At 30.7% G+C, this 14,187-nt stretch overlaps 1 protein-coding gene across 5 annotated transcripts in view; it reads left to right on the top strand.

Moving 5' to 3' along the window:
- The first annotated feature begins 1,271 nt into the window (after positions 1 to 1,271).
- The window catches only part of LOC115891789 (cadherin-89D), a 69,611-nt gene continuing 56,695 nt past the window's right edge, over positions 1,272 to 14,187 (top strand). For all 5 annotated transcript variants that reach the window (XM_030912378.1, XM_030912356.1, XM_030912351.1 and 2 more), the window contains exon 1: positions 1,272 to 1,476. The gene's annotated coding sequence lies outside the window, so the exon portion shown is untranslated. The remainder of the gene's footprint in view (positions 1,477 to 14,187) is intronic.

Raw genomic sequence — 14,187 nt, 5'->3', positions numbered from 1 at the left:
GGTTTTTTTCGATCATATTGTATATAACTTAAGGTTTGCCTGTTTTTGCATTCTTACTTGTTCAGTTTCAAACGGGGAAATTTTTAGTCAAATTTTTAATGTGTTATATTTTTGTTATTTTAACTTTAATTCATAACTAATTTTTTTATAAACTTTAGTATATTGTACAGGGTTAATCGAGGGGTTGTTTTTTTACCCTAACTTTAAAATACCCTGTGCAATAATTTCGTGTGCAAATTTTCCAAAAGAAAACACCATTTAATGAAGCTGGTACCCGCTTCGCGAATTCTAACCCTCCTGCCGAGCATTTCTAACAACGAGCAAACGTTGAACATGATGGGCAGTTCATAGTAGTATATAGTTCACCATATAAAGTATCTAAACTGGTTAGAGTTAGGGACGTGGAAATCAGAACCAAAATAGATGCCACACAGACAATAGTGGATAGAGTCGAACAGAGGGGCCTTAAGTGGTTTGGACACTTGCTACGCATGGAACACCAAAAATGGCCCTACAGTATCTACAGCTGGTCACCTCCTGGAAAAAGGAAACGAGGACGGCCTAGAAAATCCTGGAATGAGGCCATCAGAAGGGCAATGGAGGACCGTAACTTGGAAGAGGAAGATGTTCTTGATCGTAACAGGTCGCGGTTAGGCGTGGGGATGCGACGTTAGTTGCGACAACCCTGGAGTATGTATATATAGTTCACAATAATCACTAAAGCCAACTTTCGTATTGAAAAATAACTTCAAAAAGAAATGATAATTGATAAAATTGCAAATTGTTGGTGGCAAGTTTATTTCGCTCTTGAAAATTAACCAAAGCATGGGTTGACATGAATCAAAAAACATAATGCTTAGGAGGCATGGTTCTGACCGTAAAATTATATTTTAGGAAAATTTACGCACGAAATTATTGTACTTATTGTAGGAATTAAAGTTGACATAATTATATACAGTTTGCTAAAAAAAATCATAAAAATAGGGCTAAAAATAACAACAATATAAGACTTTAAAGTTGACTAACATTTTCTTCGTTGCGGTTTTTTGTATCTGAGTGTATCTAGAATACTCAGATCTTATTTAATATAAAAAAGACAGTACTAACAACAAAATTATCGGAAGAAATAGTACCCGACCGCTTCAAAACAAGAAAAAAACTCTTTTTATAAAAGTTAAAGCCCCAATTTGAACCGCTATCAGTACCCAAACGGCCCGAAACCCGGTCCTTTCTCATTTGGCTCAGCAGAACCGTTTTGGTGATCGGTAAGAGCAGAGAAGTACCGTGTACCGCGGTTCTCCGGGTACCGCATGTACCACATTCACCTGTCTTGAGTCGTACGGGTAGCTATTGACCGCGCGCTGGTACTGCCGAGAGTTTTTCTTTTAAAAATACCGCGAGAAAGTGCAGTGAAAACTTGGTTTTTCTTTTTAAAAAACGAAGAGAAGGTTTTGGTTAGAACTACTTAATAGCCAGGTAGGTCTTTTGAGTTTAATTTTTGATAATAAGTTCATTGAAAAAAATAGTTATTTTAAATTAATTGCAAAGGAGTGATAGAAAAAGAAGAAAAATAAGCGTTCGGCATTTAACGTTTTATGTAAAAGTGGCTAGGTATTTTTACACAAATGAAGAAGGAAATTAAATATAAAGGATTATACTATATCCGTATTGTAGCACATTTTTAGACAACTTCCTTATTTTTAAGATTTTAATGGTCAAACATCAACAAAATATTCCTTATGTTTGGGCTAAATTTTCTCAAAAATAAAGACATAACAAATCATATCAGTTGTTAAAATGAGTTGATTCATGTCTTTTGTTGTCAGTTGACTACGAATTATCTTTTGGTGATATAAAAGAAAATTCTGTGATGTTTAATATTACATTAGGGTGTTTCAAAATAAAAAAAAACTTTTTTTTCTTATGGTGTTGAAAAGTTGAAAGTAAATTTAAAAACAAAAATTTTGGCGCCTAATAGAACCCTTAATATTAATATTAAGGTTTGCCTCAATTTATTTGTTGTTTTTTCATTTAAATAACACGGAATTTTTTTTTATTTTTGAATTTTATTAATTTCGGAATAGTTTGATTCCGCAACATCCTCGCGAGAACATTTATAGAACATTTGCTCTACAAAAAAAAGTTCCTCAGATAAACCTTCTCAAAGATACCAGCGATCAAAAATAACACCAATCGAAAATTTCAAATATTTTCCAATAAAACTACAAAAAACTATCATACTCGATAATTTTTCCTGTAAAATCACTTCAATTCGTTAACCTAAGATTGTTATCATTTTTTTTTAAATATAAACATATATATATTAATCGGTTTAAAACATTCTACGTCTTCCGATGCCATCTGTCCATGCCTGTCTGTCTCTCCATGCACCGTCTCCGAGAGATCTTTCCTCCATAAACGTGTCAATCCCGTCCTGCCAACTTCTTCTCGGTCTACCCGGTTTTCTTCTTCCTGCAGGTTTCCATATTACGTTTATAATTTGCTTTTGGGATTCTTATTTCTGCCATTCTTTGGACATGCCCGTACCATCTGAGTTGACTGTTCTTTATGTCGTCCACTATCGCATGTCTAACTTCCATAATCTCTCTTATGCGTTCATTAGTTATTCGCTCGAGTCTTGATTTGCCTGCTGATCTTCTCCAAAAATCCATCTCTGTAGCTTCCAGCATTCGTTTTGTTGTTTCCTTAATTGGCCAGACTTCACAGCTGTACCTGGTTATACTCTTTATGATGGTATTGTATATTAGAGTTATGTTCTTGTTGTTTATGCTTCTGTCCCACAGTATCCCATCCAATACCGTGATAGCATTCCTTCCAAGTTGGTTTCGTTCTTTAATTGCTGTATCCAAAAGTCCATCATTTGTGATTTGCATACCCAAATATTTGTATTTTGTGCAGCACTTAATTTTCTTCCCTTCTTCTAGTATTAGATCTTGTTGTTCTCCTCCGATACACATATATTCTGTTTTGTTAGTATTGATCTCGAGTCCCCATTTCTGATATTCTTCTATAAGCTTACGTGTCATATAATTTATGTCATCGTAATCTTGTGCTATGATCACCTGATCGTCCGCGAAGCAAAGTGTGTAGAGCATGTTATCCCCTATGGGTACTCCCATATTTCTACATTTTTGCTTCCAACCTTTGAGAACTTGTTCGAGATACATCTTGAACAGTGTTGGTGAAATACAGCACCCTTGTTTCAGACCTTTGGTTCCATTAAATCTTGTTGTTAATTATAAACATAAAGGTTAAAAATATCAAATAAATCAGTCTTTGCTATATTTTATAACAAATTTATTATAACAAGTTTAAAAGAAGTATTGGTGCTCTAAACACATCTTAAAAAACTCTTATAAAACATAACCGGCTTTACACATTCAAATTGATCCTTAATATTCAATCCTCTAACAATGTTTGTTAAAATATTGTAGTTTACTTAAATCTGAGTTATCATTAAAGGAGATTTTCTAATTTCTTCATTGGAATGTTTTAGTAAAATCGATAAATATACATAGTATTGATGTCAAAGAAACTTAATCGAATATGATTAAAAGTGTATCAAGATACCATTTAAAGAGCATGATAATCTGTTTAGCATATTGCTCATACGTTATACCGGTGCGTCTCAATCGTGGCTCGCCCCCTATAACTTTTTTAATTTTTCAGATAAAGAAACGAGATTTGGTATTTTACTATATGACATAAATTAGGATTGATTGACGTATTCAATTGTTTTCGGTTACTTCCTGTTTCACCGGAAATGACATATCATATGTCAACTTTTGACATTTTCACATATATGGTTTATTTGAAATTATAACTTGCGGATCGTAACGAAAATTTGACTCGAAATACCAAGTGTGTGGTGCCAAATTATTCTTAAAAAATGCTTTTTGAGCATTTTCTAACTGACCAGGACAAGAAACTAAAATCATTAGACGATCAAATCTGTTTTTCCAAGGCTCCTTGATTAAGATTAGTGTTTTTAACATAACCATGGCACTCTAGATTGAATTTTAAATTTAATTTTGTTTTAAGCGAGAATTTCAATAGTTGACATATTTATGATATGTCATTTTCTATCGAATAAAGTAAAAAAATACCGAGAGTGCCATTTAAAAATCAAAAGTTGTAGTGATTTCCGGTGAATCAGGAAGTGACCGAAAACAATTGAATACGTCAATCAATCCTAATTTATGTCATACACTAATCTACCAAATTCCGTTCTTTTATCTGAAAAAATAAAAAAGTTATAGGGGGTGAGCCACTTTTGAGACGCATCCGGTATATTTCAATATTTTTCAAGATTTGAATACGATGCTTTCCTACTATTTTCCGTTGAATTTCTATTCTATAATGTCCTATAATATAATCTATATTGTCTATTCTATAATACACTATGTCCTTTTTATAGTTCCAAACTATTTTTTTCTTAATAAATTAATAGTATGTCACTGTCCTCTATATGTTTCTAATTTCTTTTAGGGTTTTCCTGAAATTTTATTAGGCCATATCACGCAAAAGTTCTGCCGAAAATAGACCCTTAAAATAAAGTAAACAACATAAAACACTGTTTTATTGTGTATTCTATTATACAGAATATCACAACTTGATATTTTTTTGCAGAGTTTAGCAAAACTATTTTTTTCCTTCAGATAAAACTTTAAGATTAATGCTTAAAGTTTTCCTCATACTAGATTGGGGTTTCTCCTTAATGATAATAAGGTTATTTTTTTTATATTACTCTATTTTGTTGTTACTTATAAAGAAACGGAATTATAAAATATAATTATATAGATTCTTTAGCTCACAGTGTATTCTATGCTCTGCACAAATAATTGTGCAGATAATTACAATCTTATTTGATATATTATGTATTTAATAGAGCATAAAAATTATCAAATATAGAAGTAGACAGGTTAGGTGTAAAATTATTATACATACTGTTAGTATAAGATTGGAAATGAATCATTTTGAGTTGAGAAAAAAAAGCAATTTCTTAAGTAAATTTTTATTTTTTTATTGTTATTAATATCTATATAGATTAATAATATGTAAGAGTAGAATAGTCTACTTGCACAATTTTATCTACCTATACCGGGTGTTTCATTATACAGGGTGCTACGAATTCGAGGTACGAGCATTGGTATCTCGGTAACCGTAATAGATACGAAATGATTAAATTGGGACAAAGTTGCCGCTTTGGGATGTTCACCAAAATGCCATCAAAAAAGTTTTAAAAATTTCAAGGATTGCTGAGTTTTTTGGAAAGAAACTGACTTTTCTGAAAATCAATTTTATTTTTTCCTGTCGTTACTTTTTAGAAAATCAAAAAACAATTGCACATTATCATAGCCACTTTATTAGGGCTATCTGATAGTACTTTTAGATTTTCAAATAAGCTGATAATTTTTGAGATACCTAGGCAAATTTAATTTTTTTAAATACGGACCTAGGATTTTTGTTGAACTTTTGAACTGTTATTTCTAAGTTTTGGTAATTTGTATATCTTATTTAAAATGGGATGCAAATGTGTTTATTTATAAGGAAAAAAAAAATATTTATAGTATAAAAAATTAATTTATTTAACAAAATTTAATTAAAAATGTGACAAGATAGTTACCTTTCTATTGGTTCTATCGGACTTTTTTTTTCGACTATATAAATCTTTATTTGAAACTTTAATACATCAAATATTTTCAATCTAATAAATCATTTAATGATGTAAATAAGAGGAAATTTCTCACATGGGTGGTCAAATTTTATAGTTTTCATTATATCAAACAGCCTCTGAGAAAAGATTTCAACTCAAAATGCCTTTAATTATGTTTGACTACATCATTAAAAAGGGTCTTCAAATACATCAATGTGATATTTGTCTAAAATTTGCAAAAGAATCCGAATCTCTGGATAACTCGAAATTATTTACCCATTTAAAAGCCTTTGATCATGAAAGTGGAAAAATTTGTTCATTTTTTTTTGACGGGCTGGAAAAATTATTTATATTAAATTTTGATGAGTTTTGCACTGAATAAAACATTCAGAGGCTGTTTGATATAATGAAAACTATAGAATTTGACCACCCATGTGAGAAATTTCCTCTTATTTACATCATTAAATTATTTATTAGATTGAAAATATTTTATGCATTAAAGTTAGTACAAAAAATAAAGATTTATACAGTCGAAAAAAGTCCGATAGAACCAATAGAAATGTAACTATTTTGTCACGTCTTTAATTAAATTTTGTTAAATAAATTATTTTTTAAACTATAAATATCTTTTTTTTTCCTAATCTCCTACGAGCTGATATAATATGACGAGCAATCTATTAAATTACTGTGAGATTATACAGAAAAGTCCACAGACTTCGAGACATAGGAAAATCAAGTCCAGTTAGCGTGTGTCCAAATTTTGACAAGTTTTCAAAAATTACAGTTTTGTTTAGACTGACATTTAATTTCGCCTGACTTCTCGGTGAATGATTTTATGGGAGTACATACAATCTAAAATTTACGGCCATGAAGAAATTAAAAACTTGGAGCAGTTAAGACAGAAAATATTTAATGCCTTTGACACTGTCACCCCTGATATGTTATCCAATGTGTGGAGGGGATTTTATGATCATTTGGGTTATTGTTTAATGCAAGAGGGAGGCACTTTTGAACAATTTTTGTAATTTTTTAAATTTCATTATCCTGTTTTTTTACCGTTTACCCATTACCTACCTTGACGGACATGGGAAAACGGAGGTCCTTTTCAGGACCGCAAATATTCTGATTGAGAAAATTGGTAACTTTTTTTTGGATTAAAAAACAAAAGTTGTTAATATAATATCAATTTAAAAGTGTTTTAGTAGTTTTAATACACACTATGATATAAAATTTATTATTATTATAATGTACATTATTAATACTATTGTTCATTCGAAATGGCATTAAGGCCCAATTGCAACAATGATTTAAATTTTTCTTAAAGATAAGTAGAGCTTAGAATGAGCTGTATTTATATTTACTTTAATATTCACCTTAAATGAGGGAATTTGACTGATACAATTTTTGAATTTGAATTGTTTTAATGATACTAACAATTTTAGTTCAATTTTTAATAAAATTTATTTAATATTAATAGAAATCCAAGAGATTTGAAACCTCTTTTAGCGATTTATAACATTCTCAAATGAATTACAGGTGCCTTTATTTTCTATGAAAATCACACAGCTTTTTTCATAGTCGCTGCAGTTGCTATAGCTATAAAAAACTAATTTTTTAAGGTGTGAAAATTGCGACACACGCTAAATGGACTTGATTTTTCGTATGTCTCGAAGTCTGTGGACCTTTTTGTATGCCTCGATAGCATATTAGTGCAGATTGTTTTCACCCAAACAAATAATAACCCAAACTATACATTGATGCGGATTGTCTATGAACTCTTTCTGAAGGTCACAGAAACCTGAACGCATAATTCGGTGTTCTTTCGCATCTATTATAGGTAATTTGTGACTTAACAGTGACGTGGAGTAAAACATTAGATACGGAAAATCAAATGCAATAAAATAATATAAAATAATTAATATAAATATAATATAATATAAACAATCAAATCATTTTCCCGAAAGATGGATTGGAAATGGTAGAGCAGTATGTCATGCGAGGTTCCTGGACCTATCGGCAAGGGGCTACATTTTTTGACGTCATTTGTAAAAGTGAAAACAATCATTCATCTCAACATTTACAGTAAAGAGTACAAAATGCATTCGGAAGTATAAGGAGAAAGTTCAAAGAGCTATAAATAAAATTGAGCGAAAAATAAATTTGTGGTATATAGAGGGTGGTAACCAAAGACATCTAAATAAAGGTATAATATCTCAAAAACCAAAGCTTTTAAAAATATTAAACCCTCATAGTAAATGCCTTATTTTATGTCCAAGAATCCAAAAATGAGATAAAATATCGGAAGTTCCATAAGAAAAAATATTACTTTGGCATGGATCTTAGTTCTGACACACCCTGTTACACACATTTTAAAATAATTTCAAATTATGCACATTCCCTTCCCATATATACCTCTAAAATATTTTGTTTTTACATCTTTCCGTTTTCGTATAATCAACTGAGGCGAATGAGGTGCGCCAGTCTGAATTTTTCAGCAACTTATTTTTTTTTTAATTTCTACTATCATTACCTAGCTTCTAGCCACCATATCTCGGTTAATTTTGATTTGAATCATTGCAAATTAACATAAAAGTTTTTAAAATAAATAAAAAAAACATAATTGAGGGATGCTTTGTGTGATTAAACCTATTATATTCAAAAACCTAAAATAGCTTTTGTGAGGCCAACTCAAGAATAAATGGAGTATTAAATCTAATTTAATCTTCTATTCCATTTTGGCTGTTCTTATGTCGAATAATGCCATTAGCTCGCTTGGGTATAATAGAATTGCAGAGATTGGCTTTAAAAGCGTTTGTTGCCATAATTCATATTACTGGAATATCTTCAAACCACAGAACATAACTCATCGATTTGACAGTTACAAGGGTACCAACAGACTGTAAATAAACGTATGTATAATATAGGTTTCATATTTATTTTCTGACATTCGAAATTTTAATAAAAATATTTATTGGTAAATAATAAAGAATTTAACAGCATTATTATTAAACTTGAACAGCATTATTAAACATTATTTTTTTAATAACTTTCTTATTATTCATTTGATTTTCAGAATTTTTTACCAGATTTTAGAGTGATTTATTCCAATTTCTGTTTATTACTGTTATTAATAATTATTAATACCAAAATATAAGATCGCCTATACAAAAAAGGAGTACATAAAAAAAATTATATATACCGGGTGCGTCTCAAAAGTGGCTCATCCCTATAACTTTTTTATTTTTTTAGTTAAAAAAACGAGATTTGGTATGTTAGTATATGACATAAATTAGGATTGATTGACGTATTCAATTGTTTTCGGTCACTACCTGTTTCACCGGAAATGACTACAACTTTTGATTTTTAAATTATACCCCCGGTATTTTTTTGCTTTATTCGATAGAAAATGTCACTCTAAATAGAATGACATATCATATGTCAACTTTTGACATTTTCGCATATGGTTTATTTGAAATTATAACTTGCGGTTCGTAACAAAAATTTGACTCGAAATACTCGAAGTGTGTGGTATCAAATTATTCGTAAAAAAATGCTTTTTCCAAATATGCTAATGAGCCACCCTCGTTCCATTTGAAAAAATCGAGATATGATTAAAAATACGATTTGAGCATTTTCTAACTGTCCAGGACAAGACACTAAAAACATTACACGATCAATCTATTTTTCCAAGACTTCTTGATGAAGGATTAGTGTTTTTAACATAGCCATGGCACTCTATGAAAACGGCGTCATAATATCTGTTAAGCGAGACTGTCAAAAGTTGACATATGATATGTCATTCTATTTAGAATGTCATATTCTATCGAATAAAGTAAAAAAATACCGAGGGTGCAATTTAAAAATCAGAAGTTGTAGTAATTTCCGGTGAAACAGGAAGTGATCAAAAACAATTGAATACACCAATCAATCCTAATTTATGTCATATACTAACATACCAAATCTCGTTTTTTTATCTGAAAAAATAAAAAAGTTATAGGGGAGAGCCACTTTTGAGACGCACCCTGTAATGTAAAAACTCAACTATTTTCAAATCTAGAATGCCCCTTAATGATGATTATGAAACAAAAAAGATAAGATAAAAAAATCAGTAAAAATTAATTAACTAAACTAAGAACTTGTGAAATATAACGAAAATAGAATGAAACATTAAAAAGATAAAACATAAAATTTGGAGGGGTATTATATTAAATAAAATATGAAGAATCCTATAGTGATTCTTCTGTATAACGTCATTTCTGTATCTTCTCCGGAAACCATGTTAATATTATACAGTAAAAGTGAATTTAATCATCAAATCCAAATCCGGTTTTGGCTTTTTTTATTTTTTTTCTGTAATATTTATTCCATATAACTTTCCTGTCTCATAATGAGCTTAAATAATGACAGCATTAATATTAAAATAATCAAATTTTGTAACAGTATATTTTCTTTTTTAGTATATATATAATAAATTTTCTTTCGTGAATATTTGTTGTTTTGGATTTTTCAATAAATAAAAATTAATGGTATATTTTGAAGATGTTAAATTTATTCAAATGATTTTAATGGGCTTTTTTGGTAGATTGATTACGGTAATCTTGCGGTAATAGCACTATTAAAAATAATTTTTGTTATACTAAAAATCAGTCATGACCTGTGCATGCGAAACCTGTACAGGGTGGGTCCAATTCGACGCTTTTAAATGGAAACACCCTTTTCTATAGGAGATAGACGAAAACTAATATCGGTGCCTGGAGGTCAATTTTCATCAAAAACATGATGGTGAAAACCGCACATCAATATCTGTTACCGTTTCGGAGTTACGGGGCGTTTTTCAAAAATGTACATTTTTAACAAATCGCTGTAACTTTTTTTCTATGGAAAATGTTGTATTTCTATGAAAACATTTCCAAAGCACCTTTTTACGTAGAATTTAATGGTTTAAGTATAATTTTTTTTTAATTAATAATTTAAGAGTTATCAACAGAAAAATTGATTTTTTATTTGGGACACCCCCTATATTTTTAATTAACTGAAAATAATTTAAAATTACCGTTCCAAAAATATAGCACACTTGATATTTTGTTATAATCCCCTTCGAAATACAGAATTTTTAAAAGTTCGCCCCTTTTAACTAGTAGGCTTTGGACCCCTTATTGGTGATATGCCAACCAATGATTCAAACCAAGCCAATTTCAAAAATATTTGAACCAAGATCCCAGCCGTTGGCCGTCGAGGCCGCCTGACTTAGTGCCCATGGATCTAATCCTATGGATATATTTGCGGAAGAATAAAGGTTCCTTATTCTTCCGTATAATCTAGACAAGCATTAGAAATACTTAGCAGTTATGAGAGGGTATCTTTTACCGCCACTGAGTTAATGAATTCCGCGAGAATTGTTCAAAAACTGCCTCGTCTGTCCATAACAGAAGACGGTCGATATGTCGAATACCTGTAGCAAAATCTCATGTCTTCGTTTGCTATTTATTTTTATTGATATTAGATATAGTTTAAATGTGTAGATGTTGGTTAAATATATTTTAAATTGTTATAAAATTCTGCATCTCTCATAGCAAATATTATTTTCGTTTTAATTGATGCTCACAGCTAGAATTTTTTTGCATTACAGCCGGTGTTGTTCAAAGCCGCAGAGGAATCCAACAAAATATCAAGTGTGTTATATTTTTGGAGAGGTAATTTTAAATTCTTTTCAATAAATTAAAAATATACAGGGTGTCCCATATAAAAAATCAAATTTTCTGTTGATAATTCTTAAATTATTAATATTAAAAAAAATATACTTAAACCATTAAATTCTACGTAAAAAGGTGCTTTGGAAATGTTTTTATAAAAATACAAAATTTTCCATAGCAAAAAAGTTACAGCGATTTGTTAAAATGCATATTTTTGAAAAACACACCCCGTAACTCCGAAACGGTACCAGATATCGATATGCGGTTTTCACCATCATATTTTTGACAAAAATTGAGCTCCAGACACCGATATTAGTTATTATATTATAGATTATTTAAAAAAGCTAGTAATTTTTTAATGTAAAAGTGCAGAAATTCTGACCAATTTCTGTTTCAGTATATTAAATGAAATCTCCTAGCTACACTATTTACCTGAAACACCCTATATATATTAAACAAATTCCTGTAAGCTCGAATATAACAAATTCTTTAGAATAAATTACATTAATTAAACAAGAATTTCTAAATAACTTTCAAACGCTAGCCATTTTTACAAATTACAGTTTTTTCGTGTCAAAATAAAACATTAAAACCCATTTTTTGCGGAAGCTGTTGAACTGATTTAACGTATCTCACTTCCTTGGCTCTGAAATCACGAACTAAGTCGAATATAAATAATAAAAATGATGCTAATAACACGTCTGTAAGCTGTGGGGCAGCAACCAGTAGAGAACAAATAAAAATCTAGCGCATATCTAGCTTATAATTACCTTTCTATAGTGTTGTATAACTCGGGGCATAGATTAATAAATTGCAAATTTACTTGGAAACGCAATAATATAATGCGAGCAAGTGCGCTAGATGGTTTGGAAGGGGTAGATAAAAATCTAAGCTAGAAAAGATCGTTGCACATGTCTGGCGAGTTGTCGTTAACTACATATATAATAATGTTATATATTACGATAAGATTTCCAGTTTTACTTGTGTTTTATAATCACTTTTCATATATTGAAATTAGATAAAAAATGTCACGCGGGGAAAAATGCACACTTTCACACAGGAAAATGTTGGGTGTAGTCTGTTTTTTTTAATTGTTTTCTTTGAGGTGATATAATTATTTAGATGAATTCTAATAAATATGACTAGTCGTTATTATTTATCAGTTTTTTTTATGAAAGTAATAAATAACATTTAAGTACGATTGAGAGTTTAGATTTAAACCAAGTTTATAATTTTAATAGGTTGTTTGGTTTGGATTGATTGACTTTTTTTGTTTGGGTGCCAGATATCACAAAGCATTGTCATAAGGGGCATAGTACGTCCCTTGGATCCTGATATTAATAATAATAATAATAAATATCGCTTTAGTGTACAAAAAGCCAAAATAGCTTCATCGACAAAGCATTTACAAAACAAACAAAAGCACAAAAAATATACAAATAATAAAAAATATCATACAATTCAGAAAAAAATACGTCATTAAAATTACTGCATTAATACATGGACATTGCAGAACACAAAAAAGGCGTATCAATAAAATTTTACAATAGGAAAATTGTAAATGGATATAATCATTAAATACTAGACTTTTAACCAGTGTGTGAGATGACCAAAATTTTAAAGTTCAAAATTGTTCATGATTAAACACCAACAAAGAAGTCGTTTACCGCATATAGGGCATATCTCCAGTAAGTATGATTTTAGAGCTTTGCTAAATGCGGGAAAGAATGAAAGCGACTTGATATTCAAAAGCAGATGATTGTACATTTTTTTGGCATTATACAGTATTGAGCCATTAACTAGTTCTGAGCTCGGGGTTGGCAGATAAAGATCGTGCTCCGCATTCCTAAGTGGATAGTTGTGAGAAGGCCTTTCGGGAATAGTAGATATGCGCTTGCGGATTAAGCAAACGGATTCAAAAATGAATAAAGAAGGAAGAGTCAGTATTTTGAAATTTTTAAAGAAATTCTGGCAGTGAGTTCTACTGTTTAGTCCCAATAAGTATCGAACTGCTCTCTTTGAAGTTTGAAAATACGATCAAATTTTTGTCGCGCAGCAAGTACCCCAGAATGGAAGGGCATAACGAAGATGCGACTCAAAAAGGGCATAATAGACCATTCTAGAGGTTGATGAGTTAAGTTCCTTAGACACTGATCTTAGCGCAAAACAGGCAGAGCTTAGTTTCTTTGATAAAGCTACGATGTACAAGTCCCATTTTAACGAGTTGTCTACAACAAGTCCTAAGAATTGCACAGAGTCCACGACGTCAATAGTGGTGTTATTAAGTACAAAAGGTTGTATAGTACTTTTATATGACAAAACTTTAGTTTTTGATAGATTGAGGCATAGGAGATTAGAATCGCACCAAGATTTAATGGTGCGATCTGGGCCGCTCCAAGTGAAACTAGTATCGTCCGCAAAGAGGTAGATTTTACTTCTAATTTCTAGATTTGCAATGTCGTTGATAAACACCTGAAACAAAATAGGGCCAAGTCCTGAACCCTGTGGGACACCACATTCTATAGGCTTACAAGAAGACATATAGACGTATCAATCCTCACAAGCTGCCTTGTGTTGCCAAGATATGACTTAAACCATTCAATCGGCACTCCCCCGAATCCATAGTATTGCAATTTGTTAATTAACATATTACGATTAACACAGTCGAAAGCCTTAGAGAAATCACAGAAATCACAGTAGCTGTAGAGTGATGGTTATTCAGACTAGATATATACATTATTAAAAAGGTCGAACATAGCATCATTTGTGCAACTGTTACTTAGAAATCCAAATTGATGGGTAGTAAGTATTTTATAT

Source organism: Sitophilus oryzae, unplaced genomic scaffold (genome assembly GCF_002938485.1).
Source record: "Sitophilus oryzae breed Bouriz unplaced genomic scaffold, Soryzae_2.0 scaffold_1007_pilon_pilon, whole genome shotgun sequence".
Lineage (NCBI taxonomy): Eukaryota > Metazoa > Arthropoda > Insecta > Coleoptera > Curculionidae > Sitophilus > Sitophilus oryzae.
This window is presented reverse-complemented; position numbering and strand designations above follow the sequence as displayed.